Below are 26,995 nucleotides of genomic sequence, written 5' to 3'. Positions count from 1 at the left end.
AAGCCATATACCAAATTAATTGTAAACATAGAAATAGAGATGAAAAATTTTCTAATTCCCCTTAAGCGGAGTCTTTCAGATATCTATGGAAGCTTAGGCGACTTCTATTTTTTGAGGCTCCAAATATACTTTTTCAATTTTTTAAAAATCCTGAACGGGGTTTCTAAATTGTCGTACATTTTTCAATGATCCTATTCCACAAAATAACACCTCAACACAAATATAATACAAGTGTCTTAATGAATAGCCTTATTTGATGATAACTTCAAAAAGTCTAAATTTGGGACCCTCTCAAATATGAGTCCTTAAGAGGCTGCCCAGCCCTGGCCCCTGGGAGAGGCCCTGCTTTTTTGTTCAAAAAAAACCTCCCTGACCAAGAGAAGGGCAACAACCCACGTGTTCTGAGGAAATTGCTCGGTTGACAGCATCCCCCTCTCTTGAGCCCAGCCTAAACCACCTTTACAGTTATACAATGGAGCATTTTGGAAATGTTTGAATAGTCACTGTGTTGCAAAATTAGCAAACAAGTTTGGTGCAGGTTGACAAACATACTGACTTGGCCACAGACCTAAATAGAAAATTCCTTTTAGCCTTAGCTGACGAAAAAAAAAAAACTAGTTAGAAGACAGCTCATGCTGTTCATGATATTTTGTTCTCTCCATTTTGCCTTTCAAGCAACTCAAATCTTTCTGGTCCATTTCATTTCTTGATCCCACATGGAAATGATGCAGAGAAAAGGGTATCACAAGTTCATTCCAGGCTTCTGCTTAAGCAAATACACCAAGGTGAAGAAGGATAACAAGGTCTGTGTGGCTTATGGGTGATTATAACTTAAATAATGTACTTAAATTCTAAATGTTAAATGAGAGCTCTTAAAAGCTCGCCTTGAAGAACGATTCTTATCCTTTAAAATGCCTGCTTGAGAAAATAGCCCTGCTAGGAGATGTCTGATTATAATGATTAAATTACAACAACACTTCCTAAATAACTAAATCACGTTGCTAATTTAAGTTCTTCATACAGAATACAGTATTAATATGGTGCCAAACTGAGTCGACTGCCTTTCTAACTAATAGCAATTGATGGTTTAAAAATTACATCCTGGGCTTCCCTGGTGGCGCAGTGGTTGAGAGTCTGCCTGCCGATGCGGGGGACACGTGTTCGTGCCCCAGTCCGGGAAGATCCCACATGCCTAGCGGAGCGGCTGGGCCCGTGAGCCATGGCCGCTGAGCCTGCGCGTCCGGAGCCTGTGCTCCGCAACGGGAGAGGCCACAACAGTGAGAGGCCCGCGTACCGCAAAAACAAAACAAAACAAAAAAACAAACAAAAAAAATTACATCCTATTTGGCAGCAGCACATTCATTTCTATTGCTCTCTTTCGTAGTCCCTCCCGTCCCTTTCCTTTCAAAGCAAATTCTCTTCCAGAACAATTTCTGTGTATTTGGATTTTGTAATTTCATCAGTGATTGGACTTTGTAAATCTGGTGTCATCTTGCTTGAATTCAGACAACCAACTGTTTCTAGAGCTGGGACCCAATAGGCTGCCTGGCTGTACTGGGAGGAGAGAGAGGGCAAAGGAGACAGAAGAGCTCCCAGCAGAATTTTTAAAGGGAAGGGGCTCTCCGGAAAGGTGATGACATGAAACCATCCTGTAAAAGAATCAGTGCCCCTAATAACAAAAGATATGCTCAGGTGGGCTCACCAGTATATTGAAATAAGGAATGCAAGTCCACCGTAAAGTGTTCTTCAAAGGAATTTTTGAGCAGAATAAGACATATAATAGTGATGTTGACCTTTCTTAATGGACTTTTCAGGGAACGCAGAGGATTTCCTGAGTCAGGTCTCCTCAGTGAGAGGGCAGGTTTCTGCCCGGGAAGCTCTGTCTCGCTGAGCTGTAAGCAGCCCCAGGGCCCAGCCATGTTGCGGTCAGAGCTCTTTGCAGTATGCTTGTTGACAGATGTACTGTCCTTTGCTACAGGTGTTAGCAGTGTCCAGCATGACAAGACGCACTGAACTTTTTGTTCTTTATGTGTTGCATGAGTTAGGAATTATACTTCCTGGAGGGCTGGGTTTACAGTTGGTAGCACAAATCTTTCTTTAAATATAGGAAAGCTGACTCGGAAAAAGTAAATGTCTTGACCTCATTCTTCAGGACAGCAGTAGAGGGGCAGACGGTATATTTACGAGGTTTGGGGATGGATTCAAGTATGTCTAGACAGCCGATTTAGATTAGTTGTAAGCAATCTGTTTTGTTTGTTTACCTTATTAATATTAGGTTATGCCTGGTTCATAGTAGGTACTGTATAAATTTTGAATGAAAGTCTTTATTAAATGTACTGATTCAATCTGTGCATCCAAAACAATTCTTTAGAATTTATTTAAGGGTTGCAACAAGAAATATTCTAATAATTATTCTAATTGAGGATCCTGCCATATATTAAAATGCAGTAGTTCCTTCTTATGCGCAGAGTCAATTGTGAGATGGTAAAGTGAAAGCCCATGCTATATGTAAGGAGCCATTAGTCCTTTTATAGAGCGCTGCATTCCCGGAATATTAAGCAGTAGTTACCAATGATGTGTTCAAAGAATGTTCAAAGAATAATAAGGATATCGGAAAATTATAGTAAGTTTTCAAAAGCAAGATACAAAATCTAACAGTAATATGCTCCCTGTGTTGTTTTTAAAATTATACATATAATATATAAAAACATATCTTTTTTATATATTAATGTATAATATACTATTTCCCTTTTCAGGCCAAGGGAAAAATGCCTGAAAGAACACATATCAAAATACAAAGAGTGGTTATTTCCAGACTGTGAAAATGTTGATAATGTTTTTTTCTCATCTATATTTTCCAAATAACCTTTTTTTTAAAAATTTATTTATTTAATTAATTTATTTTTGTCTGTGTTGTGTCTTCGTTGCTTCACGCAGACTTTCTCTAGTTGTGGCGAGTGGGGGCTACGTTTCGTTGCTGTGCACGGGCTACTCATTGCGGTGGCTTCTCTCATTGCAGAGCATGGGCTCTAGGCGTGCAGGCTTCAGTAGTTGCAGCAGGCAGGCTCAGAAGTTGTGGCTCACAGGCTCTAGAGCACAGGCTCAGTAGTTGTGGCGCATGGGCTTAGTTGCTCCGCTGCATGTGGGATCTTCCCGGACCAGGGCTCGAACCCATGTCCCCTGCATTGGCAGGCAGATTCTCAACCACTGCGCCACCAGGGAAGCCCCAAATAACCTTTAAAAAGTATGGATTACTTTCACTATGAGAAAACCAATAAACATTATTAAAAACAAAAACAACAAAATCAAAGAGTTCCTCTCTTAGGTTTTGTAACAATTGTTAATCAATGCCAGACATGAGCCACTAGCTAAATCTCTGTTCTTAGTGAGAATATTTTGGGTGCTTGACTAGGAACAATCAACTCTCTTTAAAAAAATCTTCCATTCTGAATGGGCACTTGTGAGTTATTTAGGGTCTAGATGAAATTATATATGTCCAGTTTGTTCTGGAGGGATGGATTGTTTTTTTCCCCATCAGCAAGAGGTACTCTAAGAGATCTCAAAATATTGTTGAGAAAAATGGGATTTTAAATACATTTGGAGCCTCAGTGTTTTCTCATAATGCTGTGAGATAGTCAACTTCTATTACAGCTTAGTAAGCAGTCATCTTCATTTGTGCATTCAATAAATATTATTGAACACCTATGTGTCAGGCTTCATGGTAGGGGCTCAGGCAAGACAGACAAAAACATATAAGACCCAGTCTCTGCTCTCAAGAAGCCCTGGTATCTCCAGGGAATCCATTGCTTAAGTAGTCATGATGCTATAATGTGGCAGGTGAAATGCCCGTGAGAACTGAGGGGTCGGAGAAGTGTGGCACCCAACTCAGCTTGAAAAGGACAGAGAAGACTTACTGGAGAAGGTGACAGCTAGTCTCAGACTGAAAGAATAAACAGGAGCTGGCCAGGAGTAATGGCATGGGGAGTGGACTGCAGGCAGAGGGACAGCATGAGAAGAGGTAAGAAACTGCTCCTGGCTGCCTGTTGTTCCTGGAATGCTGAGAAACACGACTGGAGAGGTCACTGGTGGGATCACAGCGGGTCAGGGGGCCATGTCTTTTCTTTGGTCTGTTCAGTTCAAATGAGTTCATAAAAAAAGACCAGCCCAGCAATGCCACATAGAGCTCACAGTTTCGGCTATGTGAAGAAAATGTGCTTTGTTAGAAATAGTGATAATTAAGGTTACTGCAAACAGTAATAACCACCAGGGTAGCACGAGGCAATTCTTGAGTGCGTTGCATCCTTGGTGTGTTTAAGTGGGCTGGGGCCTCTGCTCTGTGTTTGGACTACCAGGTTTGTTGTATTATAATTTGGCTAAGAACAGAAAAATTCAGGTTCATGAGGTATTTTGCTTCAAATGATGTAAAATATATAAGGAGTTAAGGAGTTAATTACAAGACTTACAGGAGTTGAATTTTTAACTATACAAATCTTGACTCTTAAGTTATTCTTAGATTTTTTTTTTTTTTTTTGGCCACACTGCGTGGCATGTGGGGTCTTAGTTCCCCAACCAGGGATTGAACCTGTACCCCCTGCAGTGGAAGTGCAGAGTCCTAAACACTGGACCGCCAGGGAAGTCCCACATTCCTAGATATTTGAAGATTCTTTTTTAAATTAGAATCTAAGTTTCAACCTATTTAAATTTTTCTTAATTATTTAAAAAATACATCTAAGTAAAGATTGATAACTAAGTAAATTATATAAGAGTAATTTACTCAGTGATATTAATGTCCTGATTTGCAAGCATCTATAGTCTCTAATTCTTTTTTTATAGTATCTAGTGTAGTATTATAAATAACAATTGGAAGACTGATACTTGCTTTTTAATGATGGGTTATTTGATTTTTACATGGGCATAAGACAGTCATATTGATGAAAATAATTTTGCTTGTGGCCTTTTTTCAAGTTTAAAATGACATTTCCTTTGAAGCCTAAGGCTTTTAACAGCTTTTTCAGAGGTCTGAGAGGAGCTCACCGTTTTTGTGTTGAAACTGTATCTATTCATCCCTCTAACCTCTGACACCCAAAGAATCTGAATGGCTGAACAAAGTCTTCCTCTTTCGTTATGCTGACATTTAGCCTTGCACTTGATTCTGTAGATTTGGGTTCACTCCATCACTTACTAGCTGTGGAACTATCAACTCGGTAAGTTATCTGGGTCTTTGTTTTCTCGCTTCTAAAAAGTATATAATTCCTGGGTGACAACAAGACCATTGGAAGAAGCAAATGGAATTCATTCATTCATTTATTGAGGATTTCATATGTGCTGAAAATACACTTATAAACATGACTATAGTTCAAACCGGCAAAACTTATTTATTTCTTCCCGTTGAGTTCCTTTTGCCACTGTTTGGACCACAAAACTTAGAACTGTAAATAGATGGTAGCCACACTTATATAGCTATCAAAGAAATAGCAAAGTGGGTGTCCGCTAGAGGCACATTGGACATAAAATTCTGATATGTTGACATAAAATTCCAATTCTAAATATTTAGAGCTAATTAATTCTCTTTATCAAAATTTTTACCAAGTTAAAAGGTGAATAATGAAATGAACTGCCTTTAGTCTTTTTTTTTCTTTCCCTTTCCTGTTTTCTATCAGCCAATCAATCAATCATTCAATTAGGGAGTAAACACTGAACACCTATTATACACCCAGAATGATGCCATCAGGTTTTCCTCTTTAGGCTTTCCTTCTACTTCTGAACATCTGGCTCTGTTTTTTCTGACCGACCACAAGCTTTAGAGAAACCGGAGAGCTTTACAGTTGAGTTGAGATACACAAGAGTTCTGTGGTTATCTACATGTATATTACATTATATATTCTATGTTACATATATAGAGAGATTTGTATCTATGTTTATAATTATATCTATTAGGATCCACAGTACTTTTTTCCCCTATTTAAAAAACTCAGCTGTTATCCTTTGGTTCATATGCTATCGTCCTGCAAGTGCATTGCTATTTTCTCACGGTAATTCCAAATTCTTTTATTAAACGTGGAGTTACCCTATGAAATGGAGAGCACACTGACTCTGGAGTTCAAATTCAAGGATTCAGCTGTGATCCCCATTCTGCTATCTACTAGTTGAGAGACTTTACAAAGTAGAATTAATCCCTCCCTCCTCTGTGCTATCTCTGCTTCCTACAAGCTTTGCTATTAGGCCTACATGCTGTACTAGCATATTTGTTTATGTGTCTACCCTTCTAGATTTTGGAGTCCTCTGGAGCAGACATTGTGTCTTATTCAGTGGAGCTGAATCTACTATAGCTTCTAGACCTTGACTACCTAGACTTAAATCTGATTCCTGCCACTTAGTGACCATCTGACTTTGGGCAAGTTGTTTGCTATCTCCATGCCTCAGTTTCCTCCTCTGTAAAAAGGAGATAATAATAGTACCTACCTCACCCTGCTGTTATGAGGATTAACTAAGTCCCTATTTCTAGAACATTTAGAAGAGTATCTGACACATCTCAAACATGTAAGTATTTGTTAGATGTGTATACTTAAGGAATTGTCACTAACTTCAAAATCTAGTTTGGTACCTACTGAATAAGTCTGTTGAAAAGTAGATAAAGGCATGTAAATATTCTAGAACTCAGTTTTCTCATTAAAACTGGGTCTAATAAGAACCATTATGACCGTGAGGATAAAATGAGATAATGGATATTTAAGCATTCTAAACATAAAAAGTATTTTTATGGCTGTTTGATTATAAGGGTAACGCAACGTTAGCAAAATTGCTCATAGAATTAAACTGGTTTCAACACCTTTTGCTTTGGAAGTGTATTGTCACTGTTTATTTGACTATTATTTCATCTGTTAGACTATTGATTAGCGCTGCTGAAAAGCTAGAAAATGGCAGGTTTTGACCCTGACCCATGGAATCTCAGAAAACAACCTCGTAATAAGACATGGTTTGCAAGCCGTGTTTGTTTAACATTAACCAACCAACCTGTGAAGCTGAACGGTACCATGGTACATATTTACCCCTGAACCTGCTCTCAGAGCCAGAGTTTAAACATGCAAACGTGCTGGTAGATTTTGGGAGGTTTGATTTGGCTTTGCTTTGGATTATTTTTTCTGTGAGATTGGCAAAACACGAAGACCCCCAAACGTACCAAGACGCATGTTCCAGATGCCACAGTAAATGGTCCACCTTTTGCTTACGTTCTGGGATTTGAGATGGCTGGCATTTTCATACTAATTCTCAAATTGTCCAGCCACATAGTTTTGGTCTAATCAGAATCAGTTGATTCAACGGTAAGACCTTTTCAGTCATTATGAATCAGTGTCTGGATAAGCTGGCAACGTGACTGGACGACTGGCTCTCTTTGAGGCAACTTCTTGATCAAACAGGACCCACAGCTTCCATCTTTGCACCTCTTAAATACAGGGAAGTTACAAGCATGTGCGTATGCTACTTCTCATTCATTTGAGGTTAACCTAGATAAGACTGGTTAGATTTTGAGTTGAAGTTTAGAAGACTGTTGTGTCAAATTTTTTTAGTACATTCAGGCCAATGTTCTAAGAAATTTAGTAATGAGGAAACATACATGCAGGTGTTTTCAAACAGAAAGTTTTATAGAAATGAAAAACATGTAAAAAGATTTATGTAAAAATCTTTAGTGTTCTTATCAAATAATCTTATGCTCTTTGGGAAACAGGCCACTTTTTTCCTAGGTGCTGTGGGTAGAAACGGGAATAAACATAATACTGGTAGAAGCTGGTGATGTCCACTCTGAGATTTTACTTTCTTTCCATCTCCCCCTCTTTCAAACAGTTAGTCTTCCAGTTGCTGACTTACGGAGCTGTTCCCACATGAGTGTAAATATACTGACATCAGTCTCCGTCTTTATCCTAAACAGAATAATGTTTAAGTATATGTATTACATCAATATGGATGTCTTGAGGCTTAATACTTATCCAGACTACTAAGACTCATGGTCTCAACAACCCTGTTTAATTTTTATAATGTAAATTTAGCTGTTGTTTTTAAATCGGTCCCACTATTTGGTGGTAGGATAACAATAAATAATCTGTTGCATTATTCATTGTCCAAAGTGCAGTCATGTAGACTGGTTTTCCTGGGGCAATCATTAAGTAAGCAAGATTTTTGTCTGTCCCATGTCCAATTATGAAAAGCATCAACAGGAACAAGAACTATGATATGAAATAGAAAAAATGAGGCTTTAGTGAGTTGTTGAAAAATCCCCTAAGGATTTTACTCAGTGTTTTCTGGTCATGCTTTAGTCACAAGAAATATTATTTAAATATTTCTTTAATATCCAGTAGAGTTAGTTTTTTATTGCACTAATATAAGGATTTAGAAATATGTGGCAAAGAGATGAAACACATTTTTAGATGTCTTCTCACTCCAGCTAGAGTGAAAACTGCAAGATTCTTTTTATGCTTTTTTTCCTAGGATTTCAGCAAATAAAAGTATTCAGTTTCTATTTGCATTATCACCAAGTTTAGATCTACCCATGAGGAATGTACATGTTCATTTTCAATGTGTAGAAACAGATGCGGTCACATGGCCTCCTAGCGCATGAGTTTCCACCAAAAATGTTTAAGAAACAATTTTCTTTCCAAGTTTTGCATTATCTCATCTAATCATACTTAGTTATTCTATGCTGTGACCACTGAAATTATTTGAGAATAATTGACGCAAGATGTACATGAGACAGTATGCCTATACTGAGTAGATTTGGTGAGGGAGGGGAGGAAATGACTTGTCAAAGATTCTAAAGGGTTAGAAAGCACCTATCTTGCTCTCTATATATAGCTCTATGAATCAAATGGAGATGACCTTTGTTTTATATCTTGAGCAGACTGATAAATTAAGACTTTTTATTCTATTACTTTTTCCTTCCTTCCTTCCTTCCTTCCTTCTTTCCTTCCTTTCTTATTTTTGCACAGAACACAGTAACTTACTAAAGAAGGCATGTGTATTCTTTATTTGCTTTTCTGCAAGTGGGATCATACATGTACAGAGCTTAGAACAGGGCTTGGGTTATAGTAATAGAGATACAGATATAGAAATACTAATTGTTGTTGTTGGTTGTATATTTTTAAATCGGTGAACCACATAAAATAGCCTAGGAACTTAATATTTTTATGAGAACCTTCTTAAACAGTAGATTATTTTTGATTCAGAAGAACAGTTATCATATATTAACTAAACTCCAATTTACACATTTCATTCCGTATCCTTGGCTGAAAACCAGGTGGCAACTTTAGTCCCTAAGCCTACTGGCAAACATTCCAGGAATGGTCCCCAAACTTTCATTATTTGCAATATTCACAGATCCCCAGGAGAAATAGCTTCTTTTCGTGGGCTTCTTAAAATAGTCAGCCTCTTAAACATTAGCATTCATTGCCTCGTGTTAACTTGCTTTGGAGTTAACATTTCACATGTAGGAAATCCTGAAGACGTATATATTTATAACAGAAATGCTGACATGATCTTGATGTTTCCAGCTACCTTGGCCTGTTGTGGTGTCTGTTTACTCTGGTCTGGTATTTATTAAAATATACAAACTTGCCATAGCAACCATTGCAACACAAAGCCTATATGTGTTTCTAAGATAAGGAGAACTATTTTTAAAGAAACATATAAAACTATGTTAGTTGTCCAGGTCCAGATTAGATATTCTGCAAAATGGAAATGTGTATAGTAATAACATTTTCATATGGGACCATAAGAATATTTCCAAAGATTACACTTAGACTGTTTCTAAGTAGTATTGCTACTATTATTATTATTATTTACAAAAGAAATCTGAAAGGTGTGGGGTATTTGGATGTATGACAGTGACTCTGACAAAGAAGACACAACCACAGCAATGTAAGAATTTGGGTTGATGACTACCGTTTTATAAAAAACATGATTTGTAAATATAACGCCTTATTTTTATTTTGCATGATACTTTACATACATGTTTGAGGGACTGGGGGATCTGGGTATAGAATAACCTCTCACCAGTTGAAAGGATCAAATTCCTGAAAAGTCCATGATGGGAGAATTCCAGGTTGAGTAATTAAATAGCTTAAGAGAAGATATGGTTTCCGGGGTTGGGGCCAATCCTGAGTGAATCTGTAAAATATTTTTACACTCATAAAAGTAAAAATATCACCACTGATATCATTACATATTTTAAATTGACGATGATAAATACAATTAAATTTCGACTTCTCACCTTTTGCTCACTAAAATGTTTCTAGAATCTTAAATTTTGCTGTTGCCTAGCAGATTATAATTAAAAATTAACTATTATTAAATTAATTTATTAAATGTAGTACCAATGAAGTAATAGAAATTTACTATTAATGGAAGCTAAATGTCCTTTGAAAAGTATTTTCTAGTATATATAGCTAATGTAAGCATAGGTGTTAATTCTCTTATCTTGTCAATCGTTAAACAGAATAAAGAGAACCCAAACTAGAGTTAAAAGCTAATAGGTTTTTGTAAAGTTTTGCTTTTGACTTTCACCTTGGAAAATAAAACCTGGGTGTTCATCTGGCATAATAGCAGAGGAAGCTTGTAAGTATGACTGTCAAAATCCATCCCAGCGTATTTTCTTATGGGATAGTCAAATGGTTTGGGCCATTCCTCTCCAGGGAGTCTTTTGTCAGCTATTGGTAGACCACAGGGGTGTGTCAACTGGTTCTGCATCCTAGAGTCTTAAAAAAGGCAGCTTAGACAAATCACAAAACCTATGAAGCACCTCTGCAGGAGTCATATTTTCAATCACTCCAACCCATTTCCCCGTTCTATTTATATATTATTTAATGCTGATTATTTTAACCTTAAAACTGACTGTTATTAGGCAAACCAGACTTGCAAAATGAGAAAAGCAAGTATATTGCTCCTTAGACATGATTTTTTGATTGTCCTGGGCAAAAATATTACAGTAAAGTTTCCCAAAGTGAAATGTTTCATTATGTAACTTCGCTTATGTAGTATATTTCATTTTTATTTCTTATTAGGGAAAATTTCAAATTTATACAAATGTAGATGGAATAATAGAGTCAAACCTCACATGTGCATTATCAAGCTTCAACAGTTATCAACCACGGCCTCCAAACCACCACTCCCCTCCTCTATTATCTTAAAGCGAATCCCAAATATGTAATTTCCTAGTAAATATATCTTTGCATATCAGTAATAGAAAAGTACTTTTTAAAAAAGTAGTCATGTGGCACAGTTTAAAAATCTAAACAACCCCTACTGTTTACTGGTGATGTCTTGCAATCTTAGAGAAAGTTGAGTAAGCACCGGGGTTAGTAGACCGGTCCACATTTTGAAACCAAACTGAAAGGGCACTCTAGGTTGACCAGATTCTATCATGAAGAAATGTTAGGTAAATTACGGATACTAAGAGGAAGGATATTTGTGCAAAACTGGGCAAAATGTAGGCTGGAGGATCCTCAAGGAAACAGGCAAAGAAATGACAACAAGGTGCAATTTTTCTTTAAAACAGAAGCAATTTCATGAGGGTTAGATTGAAGAGGGCAGAAAATTATAGAGTTTGACATTTTTAAGGTTGTATAAATCAACAAAATTGAGAATATTGGAAATTCTATAGGCCAGAAGATTGGGTTTCATCGTCAAATAAATTGCAAGAGGAAAGAAAAAAAGAGATGAAGGATGGTTGAACCTATGTATTCAAACAGATTTAGGGGACTACCCTGGTGGCACAGTGGTTAAGAATCCACGTGTCAATGCAGGGGATACGGGTTCAAGCCCTGGTCCGGGAAGATCCCACATGCTGCAGAGCAACTAAGCCTGTGCGCCGCAACTACCGAGCCCTCGTGCCACAACTACTGAAGCCCGTGTGCCTAGAGCCCATGCTCCGCAACAAGAGAAGCCACCGCAATGAGAAGCCTGCGCACCACAATGAAGACTAGTCCCCGCTCGCAACAACTAGAGAAAGCCGGCGTGCAGCAACAAAGACCCAACACAGCCAAAAATAAATAAATAAGTAAATTTATGAAAAAAAAATGAAGGCAATATAAGAAAAAAAAACAGATTTAGGAGACACATCGACCAATGAGCGTGTGAACCTGTTTCAATTCTGATTCAGACAAACTAAGGGTAAAACAAAAAAGAGGAAAGAATCAGATATTTGAACACTGCCTGGATATTTGATAATATTAAGGAAATGTTGGTTTACTTAAGGTGTGATGGTATTTTAATTATTTTTAAAGACATCTTTTTGAGATACATCCTGAATCATGTATGGATCAAACTGTATGATGACTGGGATTGCTTAGAAATAATCTAGTAATGATTATGGTAGAGGTAGTAGGAAGGAAAGGCTTGGGTACAGATGAAATGCAACAGACAAGTATTAATAATTGTCGAAGTTGAATGAAGATGGAGTTACATTATACCATTCTCTACTTTGAAATATGTTAGAAATTTTCCGTTTTAAAAATGGTTAAATTTCCTAGTTCAGAACTACTACATGTATTTTCCTTGATATTTCTCCCCAAAGTTTGAAAGCAGAGGAAGATACTATAAATTTCTTCAACCAACCAGAAATTTCTATTAACTGGCACTTTTGAGTTTTGCCGTTACAGATGAAGTTCACAATGGTGAGCCTAAGGTACTCTGAAACGTAGAAAGATTAAATTATATTTGATAAAATCGTGACTTGATAATGGATCTTGCTGTGTTCTAATTCTTTGAAAATTGCCAATCCATGGAAGGTATAATTTCCTCTTAACCAGAACACTCCATTCCCCAATCATTTAACAGAGTTTTTCTATATCAGTTAGACAAACGAGACTTTTAAGCAAATTTCCCTCCCCTGTGCCTGTGAAATTTATATATATATCCATGTGCATATATGCACCTCACCTAATTTTGAGGACACCTTCGGAGGGGGGTGTTATTCTGAAACACTTGCACACAAATCACTTAACAAAGAGTAATTATTTAAGGCGTGGCCCCAGGAACAGGAAAAATTCAGAATCTCTATGGGCCTACCCCCCTTATCCCAAACCCAATCTACTTTGCTATTTATTTAAAGTATAGCTGTTCTGTTTGTAATTGCATGCTATGGTCTAAACACTTCCTTTTTAGGTCTGTAATTCAAAACAAAAAAGGGGTTTGTTTAGACCTCATTGTAACCAATAAAAGTGCTAATGGTTATGCCCTTGATTTGACTGAAGGTATGCTTCAGTAAAACACCAACCTATTTGTAGGGAAGTATTAGAAAATCTAGTAATTTGGTATTATGTAGCTCAAACAGCCAGTCAATTCATCAAAATTTTCCCTTTTCTAAGGCTACAGGTTGTATTTGTAAATAGCTTCAAGGATAGATGATTCATCATGAGACTGCTGTAATTACTCTTTGAATCTAGCATTTGTTCCCTTCTTTATAGAAATTCCTCCATCACTTGATTATCTCTAACCAAAAATAAAATCTGTGCCAAGCCACACATATTTCTATTAGATCTAAGAAGGGAAGAATCATTGTTTCCATCTGTTTGTGTCCAGTCTCAGTGGGTGGGCAGTTGGAGACTCTCTCTTCCTGGTTGACAGGCGTAGAGGGACTCTGTTCCTTCTTATGATAACAATTAGGGTTGAAAGATACTGAGAGGCCTAAACAATCAAGTTTTGTGGTCATCATCCTGCACCCACACCATTATCCTGTTAATTCTGTAAAGTCTGAAATCTCTTTTTTTTTTAAGTTCTCACTAGTAATAATCAGATTCATTACAGCCCTGCATTGTGCCAGGCACTTCACATGTGTCAAATCAGTGCTATCCCAAACTTTGGGGTATGTATTATTATCTCCCCATTTCCCAAGTGAGGCAACTTAGGCTCAAAAAGATTGAGTAATTTATCCAAAGACCAAAGCTGGTGAAGGATTGGCTGGGCAGGACTCACAACCCCGAGTCTAGAGCCCAGTTCCATGGCCATCGAGTACCTACTCTGTGTTGGACACTATTCTTTATAGGATCCCCATCTTTAAGTCATGGAACTGAACTGGAGGGTTCAGCATGAGAGTTGGGGCGAATAGAGCAGGTGTCATGCAGGAAAAATGGTGAGGCTTCTGAGAGAGAAGGGGGGCTCCCGGCAGGAGAAATGGGATCAGAAGTTTGGGCCCAGAAATATCAAAACAACTAGAGTCTACTTTAGCTCAAACGGAATGCTTGTGTACAGTCTGGCTGAGGTTGACCTTGACCGCCAGGTTAAGGAGTTTGAACTTTCTGGAATTCTGGTATAGAATGTAATGTAAAGCGTTGGATTTGGTTTCATTCTTCAAAGTGTTGATACTGTTATAGTGTTACAAAATTGTTCAAAAGTGATTGTACAGCTCATGCTTGATTTCTCTCTACATCGATACAATACATGAGGTATTTCTATTTTATGTATCTTTCAGAAAAGCTCTATTTCTTCTCTTTATAGAAAAAGTTCAGAAAACAAACACACCTTCCCATCACACCTTAAAAAACAACTCCTGCAATGTTGAGACCCATAGTCTATGTATGTGCTTATATTTTATGTCACTGTTCCCCTACGCCAATGACTGTCATCGTTAGTCATATAAGTCAATAGCATAAGAGAGGTAAACAAAACTCAATGGGCCTTTTGTTTAGTCTCCCCATTTATAGTGAAGTGTTGGCTCCTTCAAGATTACAGGGCTGAGTTATCTACCCCACCACATGCTGTGGGACCATTTGGTCCAAGAACAGGAGATAGGACCCAGAAGAACAGCCTGTGAATCAACACAGGGCATCTAACATTTACACAAAATAAAATAAATCATAAAGACAGCACGATTATATTCCATTTTGAAAGATTCAGAAAAGTAGATTTGCCTGTCAAAGGAGGTGTAACTTATTTTACCTATGACGAGCCTCTCTGTGTTTTAGGCTTTGGAACCAGCATCCCGTATCTACTCTCCATCCTTGGGCAGTGTTTCAGATCAGGAATATTTTCCTGGTAACAGAAATCATTAACATGGAGACTTAAGGCAATGCCTTCAGTTAAACTTGGGTCTAGTCAGTGTTCCAGACTGATAGTTTGTGTTACTTTGTGAATTGTTATGTCTCAGAAATTCCAAAATGTGAAATTCTAAAAACTTAAAGGAGTATGTGTACTTTCAGAGAGCAGTGGATATTCTGTTTTCTCCTCTGCTCGGGGCTACGGTGGTGTTGCAGGGTAAAGAGCTCTCTAATAGGAGCTGGCTGACAGTGGGGCCAAGCCTATCTCTTCTCCATACTATTCAGAAGTGATTCATTTCCCTTAGCCAGCTACAGCCACCAGCGTCCAGTTTCCCCATGCTTGTGGACATTCAGGTGAAGGATAACATCCTCTTTTAAAATCTGGCTTAAGTGATCTCTAGGAGATGCTCCTCCCATTGACAGGTGGGATGAAAGGCCAGAGTAGGGTAACACTGATTGTCTCTGGACCCTTGATAGTTGCCCTGGGGCTAAAGATGCTGTTTTGACTCTTGGTGACCCCTATCAAACTAAAGGGCCATTGGCTGGCATTTCCAGCCATGCGTCTGTCCCTGAGTTACCAGCTATGTGGCAGAGGGTTTCCTACTGCAGGGGTTTTGTTTTTGTTAGTTTCAAGAAATCTGAGTTGTCTAAACTAAAGGTAAAATCACAGAATACATTATTATATGGGTGTGGAAATTTTAACAGGTGCTAGATTTTATACCTTATTGTCTGAAAACATACTTTCTCTGACCTATTCCTTTCCTCCTTTCCACCCCTCCAGTGGCCTCCATTTTAAATGGAGATGTAGTTCATACATCCTTTTGCCCTATCGTACAAATGTCATTTTTAAGAGAAAAACAGTCAGATTTTGTCCTCATACTTTTCACGTTACCAAGTGCCTTCAGCACGTCTTTAATCCAACTGAAGTTCTAAATAAGTATATCAATTGAGAGGAAAAAATATACCAGTAAATATAGTCAAGCAACTGGAATACTACTTGGCAGTTAAAAAGGACCCAACTATGGATACAACAACTTGAATGGATCTCAAGAGCATTACACTGAATGAATGAAAAAAATCAATCCCCAAAAGATCACATACATTATGATTCCATTTATGTAATATTCTCAAAATGATAAAAATATAAAGAAGGAAAATAGCTAGTTTCCATTGGTAGAGAGAAAGAGGTGTGACTATAAAGGTTCTGTACCTCTGTGACATGGAAGCTCTGTATCTTGGTTGTGGTGGTAGTTGCATGAATCTCTGCATGTGATAAAATGACACAGAAAATATATACACATATTGCACCAATGTCAATTTCCTGGTCTTGCTACTGTAAGAAAATTATGTCTCACGTAACCATTGGAGGAAACTGTGTGAAAGCTATATAGGGCCTCTCTGTGTTACCTTCGCAACTTCCTATGAACCTATAATTACTTTAAAATAAAAAGTTTAAATATATACAAGTCAACCAAAAGTGTGGACTCCTCCGTACAGCACGAATAAATACAGTACAGCAGAACAATGCCCCAAAAGTGTCAGATCTTTTTTTAAAGACGTGCTGTCACTAAAGAATTGCTTCAAAGGCAAGAAGGAATAAAACCGTGATGAAATGTTTTCTCGGGACCATCACAGAGGCCTCTGTTTCTGCAGTGCTCTCAACCATCTGACTGCTTTCCAGACATCCACAAAGCAAGGCTGGAAACAAGAACCCCTTTAGTTCGATCTCACGAACAATCAAGGGCAGTTTGGTCTTTTAGTTTACAGGAACATTCTGCATCCAGGTACCACATTCCTCTCTCCCATTTGGAAAAATTCCGGAAACTAAGACCATAGCGTGTAGCCCCACGTAGCACGCAGGAAACGTTTCCCAAAACAGAAAGCCCTTAGCCTCTCTCTTTAACGAACGCCTCCCTCTCCCCGCCTTTTTCAGTTCTTTGCTACTTCTCCCTCCAAGTTCGTCTCACTCTCTAGCCTGGTCTTTCTAGCGAAGCCATCCGTAGCTTCGGCAGGCAAACCTGTGAGCGGTGCAGCGTCCCCAGGCGGCGGCCTCCCGCGGTCCTCCCTGCGCGCCGCGACCCAGCTCATGCTCCCCACGCCCCCGCAGGACGCGCGCGTCACCCGCGAGGCACCAGCCAGCCCCGGAGATGCTGCTGGGCAGCCCGCACGGGGTGCCAACACTGCAAACAGCCTGATCAGCTGGCGGCCAAAGTTGCCTCCTGGTGAATTGCATCTTTTTTCCTTTTCTTCTTTAACATTTTTATAGTACCGTGAGTGTGTGAGTGTACCCAGTGTTATAAAATTATGCCAAAACAAAGAGCAAAGTCCTTGTCCTGAGGCGTATGTGGTGTAAAAGTTGCGAATGACGCAAGGCAAAATGACAGGACAAACACTGGGTGGGGAGGAAAATGTAAGGTAGAATCAATAAGACTTCCAATGGACCAAGAATGGAAAGGGTGAGGCAGGGCTCCAACTCCTTTAGAGCACAAAACAGAAAGATTTGCAATAATAGCAATAGTAACAGTAACATTTTGGGGGGGTTATAAGGTGCCATGCAGTATCATCAAATTAATTCTATAAAGTAAGTACTTGTGATTATATCTAACTGGAAAACCGGGGTTTCTTTTAACTGTTTAATTTAACAAACACCTCTAATGCTTACAAAGTGCCAAATATGTTTCTGAATGCTTTATACATATTAACTCATTTAATTCTCATAAAATCCTTCTGAAATAAGAATGGTTTCACTCCATTTACAGATGAAGAGAATGAAGCAGTCAGGTTAAGCGACTTGCTCAAGGTGGTTCAGATAGCAAGTGAGCGAGCCAGAATTTGAACCCAGGAAAAAGTCAAAAGGATGGCGCCAAGATCCGAATCCAGGAAGCCCAACTCCATGATGGCACTGGGATTCATATCCACACTCCCTGACTCCCAAGCCTGCATGCTTAATTATGTGCAACAACGCACACTGAATAAATAATTTAATTTTAAAATATTTATATTGACTATGAACAATACAGATTTACTTTGTAAAGACCTTTAACATGGCGATGAAATAGTGTTTAGTTGAACAATAAATATTGTTTTAAAAAAAAGGTGGGGGGGAGGACAGTTTTCCTCCTTCCTTCATGCAACAAACACGCATGAGTGTCTGTTTACCCCAGGCACTTATGTGAGATACCAGGGCAACAGCCGCGACCGAATGAGACGGATATGAGAGAAGACAAGGGAACCGGAAATGATGTTCATTTTAATGATGGATACATGGTAGATTTATCTGAAGCAATAGGTGCGAATAGCCAACAGGAAACAAGGGAACATTTCAATCTTATTATACAGGGAATGATATTATCTGGGCTGGACTGTCCTGCATGAGTATTATTTAGCCCGTTTTTCATTTCCTCTCTTCCGTTTCCTTCATTTTAGTTACGGCAGTTAGAGGAAAACACATGATCAAAGAACACTTAGTATAGACATTTGTTAACATTTCTAATAGTGCTTTGGGTGGCAGGGGGAGTAACATTAAAAATAAGAGCTTTCACACGTTGAACGTTTATTATATACTAGGCATTAGTCTAAGAATTTTACATGTGTTAACACATTTAATCCTCTTAACAATCTCAGGAGGCCGATACTATTATGATCCTGATTTTATAGATGAAGAGATGGAAGTTCAGAAAGATTAAGGAACTTGCCCAAGGACATAATGCTAAAAAGTGGAGGTTTTAATCTGTTAACTGAAGTTAGGTTTTGGATTATTTATAGGTTTCATTTACTCTTTGAATTCCCATACTAATGACAACATGAGTGAGACTACTTTACAAACGTGGAAGTGGTGACGTGGCATGCAGACCTCTGAGCCTGCAAGGAGAACTTGGCATAAAAGATCCCTAAAGAAAGAGGAGACATTGGGAGTTAAGTTTGTCAAAGTCTGTTATCAAAAGCCAGACTCTTAACTAGCGTAAACGTCTACTTTGCAGATAAGAGGATGAAATTCATTACTGTCTTCTCACCTCATTTTTTTTTTTTTTTTTTTTTTTTGTGGTACGCGGGCCTCTCACTGTTGTGGCCTCTCCCATTGCGGAGCACAGGCTCCGGACGCGCAGGCTCAGTGGCCATGGCTCACGGGCCCAGCCGCTCCACGGCATGTGGGATCTTCCCGGACCGGGGCACGAACCCGTGTCCCCTGCATCGGCAGGCGGACTCCCAACCACTGCGCCACCAGGGAAGCCCTCACCTCATTTTTTAAAAATACATTTTTACTTCCTGATTCTTCTCTAGCACACTAAAATAAAAAATAAAACCATTAAAAACTAAAATAAGGAGAGAAATCCCCCCCTCTACCCAAGCTACCTCCTAAGAAAAACATAGAAAAGCATTTGTTTGGAAGTAATTTTCATGATTGCGTAGATTGTACCTATGCTAAAATAAAACATCCCCTTGAACATAAGAAAAATAATTTGGTTTTCCCATACAGAGGACAACAAAGTCTGGTCTTTGCACTTGAGCTTAGGTTTTAAAACACTAACATTATAAAAATTAAACTATAGTTCTCTATTATAGGGCCATAATAAAATGATAAAATAATAAAATGTATTGCTGACTCCTGTATTCAGTTATTTTGTTCCCTGTTAGCACAGTTCACTTCCGACATTCAAGGGGGGTGGGCAGAGCTATGGGACATTTGCAGAGACACCATGCAAGGACCTCCGGACCACACCTCCCCCCACCCCCCTTGCCTCCCCCCAGCAATCTCCACTGAACTCTTAAATTCCCCAATGTCTCCTTCTTTCTTTCTCTGTTTAGGCCAGTCTTTCTGTCGAGAATCCTCCCCTATTTCCTTCACTTCTTTGCTTGGCTGACTTTCATTTCTGCTTCAAAACCCGGCTCAGGCATCATCCGGTCTAGAAATGTTCTCTGACCCCTTTCCTAAGCCAGGTTCTGTGGCAGAGTGCTCAAATCTGACTTTTTCCCCTGGCCCTTCACATGCTGTTAACACAACTGTTTATTTATTTATTCTTTCCCCCACTAGACTAATTCCTTTATTCAACAAACATTTCTTGAGCACCCAGTATTTGCCCTGGACTGTGCTAGGTGTTAGGGAGACAAGGATAAAAGAAACTCCCTAATATACTTTCTGGGGGATAATGATACTCAATGGTTGTTTGTGGAATGAATGAATAGAATTAAGTCATTGCAAACAGAGTGGAAGGAAGACCAGAAAATTAGCAGGCACATGAAAGTGATTTGGTTTTTGCATTCCCCCACCTCTCACAGGCTGCTCTGTTGTGTACCACCTCTCTGAGCTTCTTGTTGCTTTAAGCTTTTGCTCTCCAAGTAGTCTTTATCTTACTGCTGTCTTTATTGGAAGCAGGAACTTTGGCACAGGAGGGACCACAGTTCTGAGGCCAGCCCCATCACTTACTAGCTCTGTGACCCTTGGCTCTTCCCTTAATTTCTCTGAGCTTCAATTTCCTCCTCTGTAAAATGGAGATACCAAACACCTAGACCACGGAGTATCATGTGAAGATTAAATGTGATTTACACATGGAAGGGGCTTGGTTCAAAGTCTGGCTTGGAAGACTCTTCCTTTCCTGTCTTTTGTCTCTGCCCTTCTTCCATTCCTCACCTTCCTGCAAGATGTCATCAGGGTAGCAGTAGCATGTGAGATGGTTTCATGTGATACATGGAAGCACATTTTTCAGAATTGTCATACTATTTATATACATACTAAGATATGTAAATAGTCATTAAACTCCATGAAACCTTTGATTTTTATAGAAATGATTACTTTGGATTTGTAAAAATTTTTTTAAAAAGAGGAGTTTAAGTTATTTAAAACAGGAAAAGAATCGGAAAAAGAATGTATGTATTGAATATGTATATATACATATATATATATATATATATATATATATATATATATATATGAATCACTTTGCTGAATACCTGAAACTAACAGTGTTGGAAATCAACTATACTCCGATATAAAATAAAAATTAAATTAAATTAAAAAATAATAAAAAAGAAAACAAAAAATAGAAAATATTATTAAGTCAGTACAAAGGATAAGGGAAAAAAGGAATATATGCCTAAGAAACACTGCAGAAATGGACAAAGACAATGACCTAAAAGAAGAAAGACATTTAGCTCAAAAGTTCACAAGGGAACCAGAGTTATATTATGCATTTCTCAAATGTCACTTGTAAAACAATCCAATCCTGGGGCTGGCAAAGATTAATTCTTAAGGTACACGGTCATGCTTTTGGCTTTCTTAGGATAGGATTAGTCTCTAATAGACTAAGAAGTCAGTTTTGGGTCCCTAGATGTCACCTGTCCAGTTCTGACCATGATAAAGTGCAAAGTGAAAGAAAATTGTTCTTTACACTTAAGAATAATGTCCAAATAGAACTTCCAAAGATGTTCTATGCTCCCCACACAGTGTATCTCCATTTCTTGATCTTTAAAATGGGTAGAATAATAGAGTCTATCTCATAAGGCTGTTATGAGTGTCAAATGTTAACATAAAAGAAGCACTTAGGAACATATAAGGAATATAGTCATTGATATCTGTGTGTGAGGCATTATTATCATGAACCTAGTAGAGACTAGCTTCCTTGGAGCACCTAGTACTGCATACTCTGGCAGAAGAGCTTGCCTCCTATCCCTGCCGCAGGCTTGAAAGGTTTTTATCCCTTTACCCCAGTCTTCCTGCTTTTTGAAGTTTTGTGATAAAATCAGACCAATAGAAGCTTTCTGTCTCTGAACACATATGGTAATCAGTAATTTGGGGAGATCAGATATTCTTGTCAGGGTCTCTGTTCTTACAACTTTTTATCCAGAACACAGATTTTCTGTAGATTCATTTACAGAGACTATACCACACACAAACACACACACACACACACACACACACACACACACACACACACACACAGAGATTTCTTGTGTTGCATATGAGAGAGTCCACCAATCTCACCCAATCCTTAGAGACTTGTTTGCAGTGGGGACAAAAAAAATACCCATGGGCTAATTTAAAACTCCTCCTCCCAAAAGTTAAGGTCTACAAAAAGTTATAATCAAAGTTAAAACAAACCCAAGCTACCAGGCCTTGGAAATTGTGATCTGGATGAAGGATGCTCTCTTTACAACATAAGACAATTTAGTCATAATGATTATGTCTGCACTGCTGGGAAGCAGATAAAGATGAATATAGGAAGCTAGGAAATTGGGAAACAGACCATTCCTGGTGAAAGGCTGGCCACTTCCTCCTTTCCTTAAGGGTGACAAGGTGCACCACTACTCAGCCGATAACAAAGCAAGCAGATCCAGCAGCTTGGGGGATGGGGCACCTGACCAGGAGGCCGCTGAGGTAAGTGCCTGGCCAGGTGTGCTTACACCTCCAGGGCAGAGGCTACCACTTCTCTTCTCTTCTCTTCTCTCCTCTTCTCTTCTCTCTCAGGGTCTCAGATCCCTCTTAGACAGGTAGAGATACACCTTTTGCACTGAGAGATACACATCAAGAGCCAACCCGTCCTCCTCCGGTGAAACTAGACCCAGGTATTTAAAGGCTCTGCGGAGGACCGCAGGTGGGGATCTCCAGGTCATCGCCAAGTATCTCAAGGCCCCCAAATCTTGCCCCCTCACTCCCCCGTACATGCCCTGCACACCAGGGACCGAGTCTCCCTGGCTCTGGTTCCCCGGCTTAGTTCACCCCGTTCCTCAAACCAAGTCAACAGCCCGGTGCGCACCTCCTGGGCTGGTCCCGGGGCACATGAAAGGGGACACTCTCCACCTCTCCTTGCTGGATCACTCAGGGGAGCTGGGGGGCGCGCGAGTTCCGCACTCCGCGCCTCCACCCCCAGCCCGCGCCCACCAGGACGCACGCCCACCTGTGCGAAGAGCCCCTACCCGCACCGCACCCACCTCTCTCCTCTCCCGGACTCGGAGGTGCTCTCAGCTCACCCTCCCAGGGGGCTCCCTGCGTCCCCGCTACCGTCTCCGTCCTCCCTTCCTTTCATTCATTCTCTCCTCTTTTCTCCATTTTCCCTCCTACTCCTACCCCTCTCAGGGTCTGGACACTTATCGTTCTCTCCTTCTCCTCTCCTCCCCGACGTCCTCTCTGCGTTCCCTCCGCTCCACTCGTCTTTCCTGCCCGCACTTTCTGAGGCGCCCCTTCCTTCTTTCCAGCGCCCCCCAGGCTTCTCAGTCCGACGGCGCGCGATGCCTCCCTCGGAACCTCGGGCTCAGTCTTGGAACCCGTTCACTGCCCGCAGCCAAGGCCCCCAGACCCAGCGCTGCTCTCGCCTTCCTCCTCCCCTGAAGGAGCCTCCCGGGCCGGATCCCCGGGCCGGAACCCCTGACCCAGGAAGCCGTGCTGGCCTCCTGGGCGGCCCAGCTGTCAGCGACGATGGGTCTATTTTAGGTTCTGCACCCAATGTCCCCGCCCTGAGGACGCGGGCACGGGTCCCGCGACTCGGGTAACACCTTGCCAGCGCGATCCCGAGCTGACGCAGAGCCAGCTCCTGCAGCGGGGTCTCGGGGCCCCTGGCCAGGCAGGCCGGGCCACGGTGGTGGATGGCGGTCTCAGTACAAGCATCTCGAGATTCAAGCGCCCAGGGAATCCCGGGCCCGGGGGCGTGGGCGCCCCAGCGCAAGGCACCCCTTGCCCGCTCCCCGGGACCAGGCAGCCTTGGCAGTCACCTGTCCTGGAAAAGGGATTCACAGGATCTCTCCCAGCCTCTATCCTTTCCCTCTGCTTGCCCCGGCTTACTTAATTTCTAGTCAATCCGGTCATTAACCTGCAGTAATGCACCCAAAGGGGATCCTTTGTCAAATGATAAGGATTTGGGACCATCAACAAGATATGAGGAGCCACAGCGCCGGACCAAAGCCCCAGACTGGTGAGAGACCGAGCTGCACACGTGTGCGTGTCCCCATGTGCACAGGCGCGCGCGCGCGCGCGCGCGCGCGCACACACACACACACACACACACACACACACGCTTTCCGGCTGGGATCCAGCCACAAGTTTGCGCACTGACAAGTCTTTTAAGTCTAACAGAAAATATAAACAGCTTCACTCACCCTACTTTTTCTTCCCTCTCCCGATTGGGATCCAGGGGAAAAGGGTGGATTGAGAGACCCTTCTTTCTCTTCTTTTCGCCTTTCTAAAGAGTGGAAATTTCCATCATGTGATAGGGGGCAGCATCCCCAGTGTCGCGTTTCCTGTGGACCCTCCCTTCCAGCCCAGCCACCAATCATCAGGCGGCAACCTGAGATGTCAACAAAAGCATCCTCCCAGGTGGGGCTGAGTTGTCCAGCTGTCCCTCAAGAGTGAAGCCTGGGACCTGCCAGCCCCTGCTCCAGTTTTCTTGGGTTCATGATAGCAGAGAAGATCTTGGTGTGAGTTGAGCTTTTCTGTGGGCTTTTTTTTTTTTTAACAATTAAGTTTCTTCATTAGTCAAGGTTGCATTTATTGGATCTGTCCTATACACAGAAATACCTGTCAGTGCTCATTGTGAAGTCTGTAAGAGAGTCTTTCAATAGGTGTCTCTAAACTTCCTCCAGAGGATAGCTTGCTAGCACTTAACCATGGCTAGGGGTCTTTTGTGGTCATTTTTTTCCTGGGATTCCACTGTAAGAATAATCCTCAGTATATATGAAGAAAGAGTTAGGGTATAATAAATAGCACTATGATTTAAGTTCTGCTCGTTAAGGCACCACTCACCGTTTTAAGGAAAACTGTTTATATTTTAAAAATTTACAAGCAGCTCAATATCAAAAAAACAAACAACCCAATGCAAAAATGGGCAAAAAACCTAAATAGACATTTCTCCAAAGAAGATATACAGACTGCCAACAAACACATGAGAGGATGCTCAACATCACTAATCATTAGATAAATGCAAATCAAAACTACAATGAGGTATCACCTCACACCAGTCAGAATGGCCATCATCAAAAAATCTACAAACAATAAATGCTGGAGAGGGTGTGGAGAAAAGGGAACCCTCTTGCCTTGTTGGTGGGAATGTAAATTGATACAGTCACTATGGAGAACAGTATGAAGGGTCCTTAAAAAACTAAAAATAGAACTACCATATGACCCAGCAGTCCCACTACTGGGCATATATCCTGAGAAAACCATAATTCAAAAAGAGACATGTACCAAAATGTTCATTGCAGCTCTATTTACAATAGCCCGGACATGGAAACAGCCTAAGTGTCCATCAACAGATGAATGGATAAAGAAGACGTGGCTCATATATACAATGGAATATTACTCAGCCATAAAAAGAAACGAAATTGAGTTATTTGTAGTGAGGTGGATGCACCTAGAGAGGTGGGATAGGAAGGTGGGAGGGAGATGCAAGAGGAAGGAGACATGGGGATATATGTATATGTATAACTGATTCACTTTGTTATAAAGCAGAAACTAACACACCATTGTAAAGCAATTATACTCCAATAAAGATGTTAAAAAAATCCCCACCATTTTCTGACATTAACCAAAATTTTTGTTTCCAAAAAGCCCATGTAACATATATGTTCACCATCCCGTTTATTTACTACTCACTTGTCATTCTTTAAGGGAAAAAACATTCTCCTATGGAGACTCGATCCCCACAGTTTAACAAACTCATCAGGCGGCACAAATTACTTTTTAAATTCTCACATATGCAATTAACTTTATTCAGAATGGTAAGGCTCATTGTTCAGACCATGAATATCTAGAACCACCTCATTTTACAGTTTCCATTAACTAATACATCAGCGGCACATTAGCACTTAAGAAACAGGACAAGAACAGCAAGAACAAAAATCCATCTGGATAATGCAGTTGTATATTAGTCAGGAATATTAAAAACTCCATTAACACACACGCACACATGTCAAATTGTACTAAAATCATCCAACAATGCAAATCCAATAGAAGAATGATATGATGAATACCTTCACTGGAGTTATCATTTTGAAACCTTAAAACAAATGCACTATTTAAACAGAGTATAGAAGAAATATTTTTTATGAAAGCTGACTATCCCCTGCCTAACCAAATATGGTAAACCTCTTTAGTTTGTCATAAGAGGTTTCCATTTTATGAAATTAGAATACATCAGAATAATTTAGAGGTCCCTTCAAACTTGTTGAAACTAGATTATCTTTATCACACTTTTTCATTGATTCTTATATAATAAATATAAGCATCTTTTATAAAACTACTAAATTGTCAAAATTGGTAAGATTGGGAGGGGATTAATGGGAGATCACGATAGATATATATTTCTCTCTACTTAAACTGAGATTTAGTAAAAGCAAAATCCGAGATTCTAAAACAAAAAGCCATTCCAGAGAAGATATAAATGAAGATGGGATCAACGCAATCCTAAAATAGATACTAGTTCACTGTGCAGCTACTTAACTTTTTAATGAATTGCTTATTTATTTAGTCAGTTCTTGGTGTCCATATCTTAGCTAGTACCGAGAAGCTCAGAAGCAGTGGTTCATTGCCTAATTTACTAGAGAACTATAGGTTGTTCATCTACATATGTGCTACTTATTTTAACCATGTGTGGATTGAAGTACAATGAGTTGCATTCATCTATAAAGCAACAAAGTACTGAGAAAAATTCAAATTTGTCATCTTTTGTAGCTATTGTGTATCCTTAGAGTTTTAGGAGAGCTCCAAGCAATGTCCAGGTGGTATGAGATAACTGGCAAGCCATTGTCTTCCGTGATACAATCAAAAACTTGAGCCTTTGATGACTACGCTGGATCTACCCAACAATCCTCAAGAGTTTCTTTAAAACTTGTGTTTGAAAGAATGTGAAGCAACCCTAACCAGCAACATGAATATCCCTGCAAAACCGCACTGTGAAACACATTTTGATTTACCATCCGAACATTTGCTGGCTCTGGAGCAGACAACTTGAGTCCTGATTTCAGAGCTACCACCTACCAACTGTGTG

General features: G+C 39.9%; 1 protein-coding gene across 1 annotated transcript in view; it reads right to left on the bottom strand.

The window, feature by feature from the left end:
- Positions 1 to 24,190, bottom strand: part of SLC38A4 (solute carrier family 38 member 4) — a 67,002-nt gene extending 42,812 nt beyond the window's left edge. Inside the window, exon 1 of the mRNA XM_032645609.1 lies at positions 24,111 to 24,190. The gene's annotated coding sequence lies outside the window, so the exon portion shown is untranslated. The remainder of the gene's footprint in view (positions 1 to 24,110) is intronic.
- Between the last annotated feature and the right edge of the window lie 2,805 nt (positions 24,191 to 26,995).

Source organism: Phocoena sinus, chromosome 10 (assembly GCF_008692025.1).
Source record: "Phocoena sinus isolate mPhoSin1 chromosome 10, mPhoSin1.pri, whole genome shotgun sequence".
In the NCBI taxonomy this organism is placed as follows: Eukaryota; Metazoa; Chordata; class Mammalia; order Artiodactyla; family Phocoenidae; genus Phocoena; species Phocoena sinus.
The sequence above is the reverse complement of the archived record's forward strand: the minus strand, read 5'-3'. Positions and strand labels throughout refer to the sequence as shown.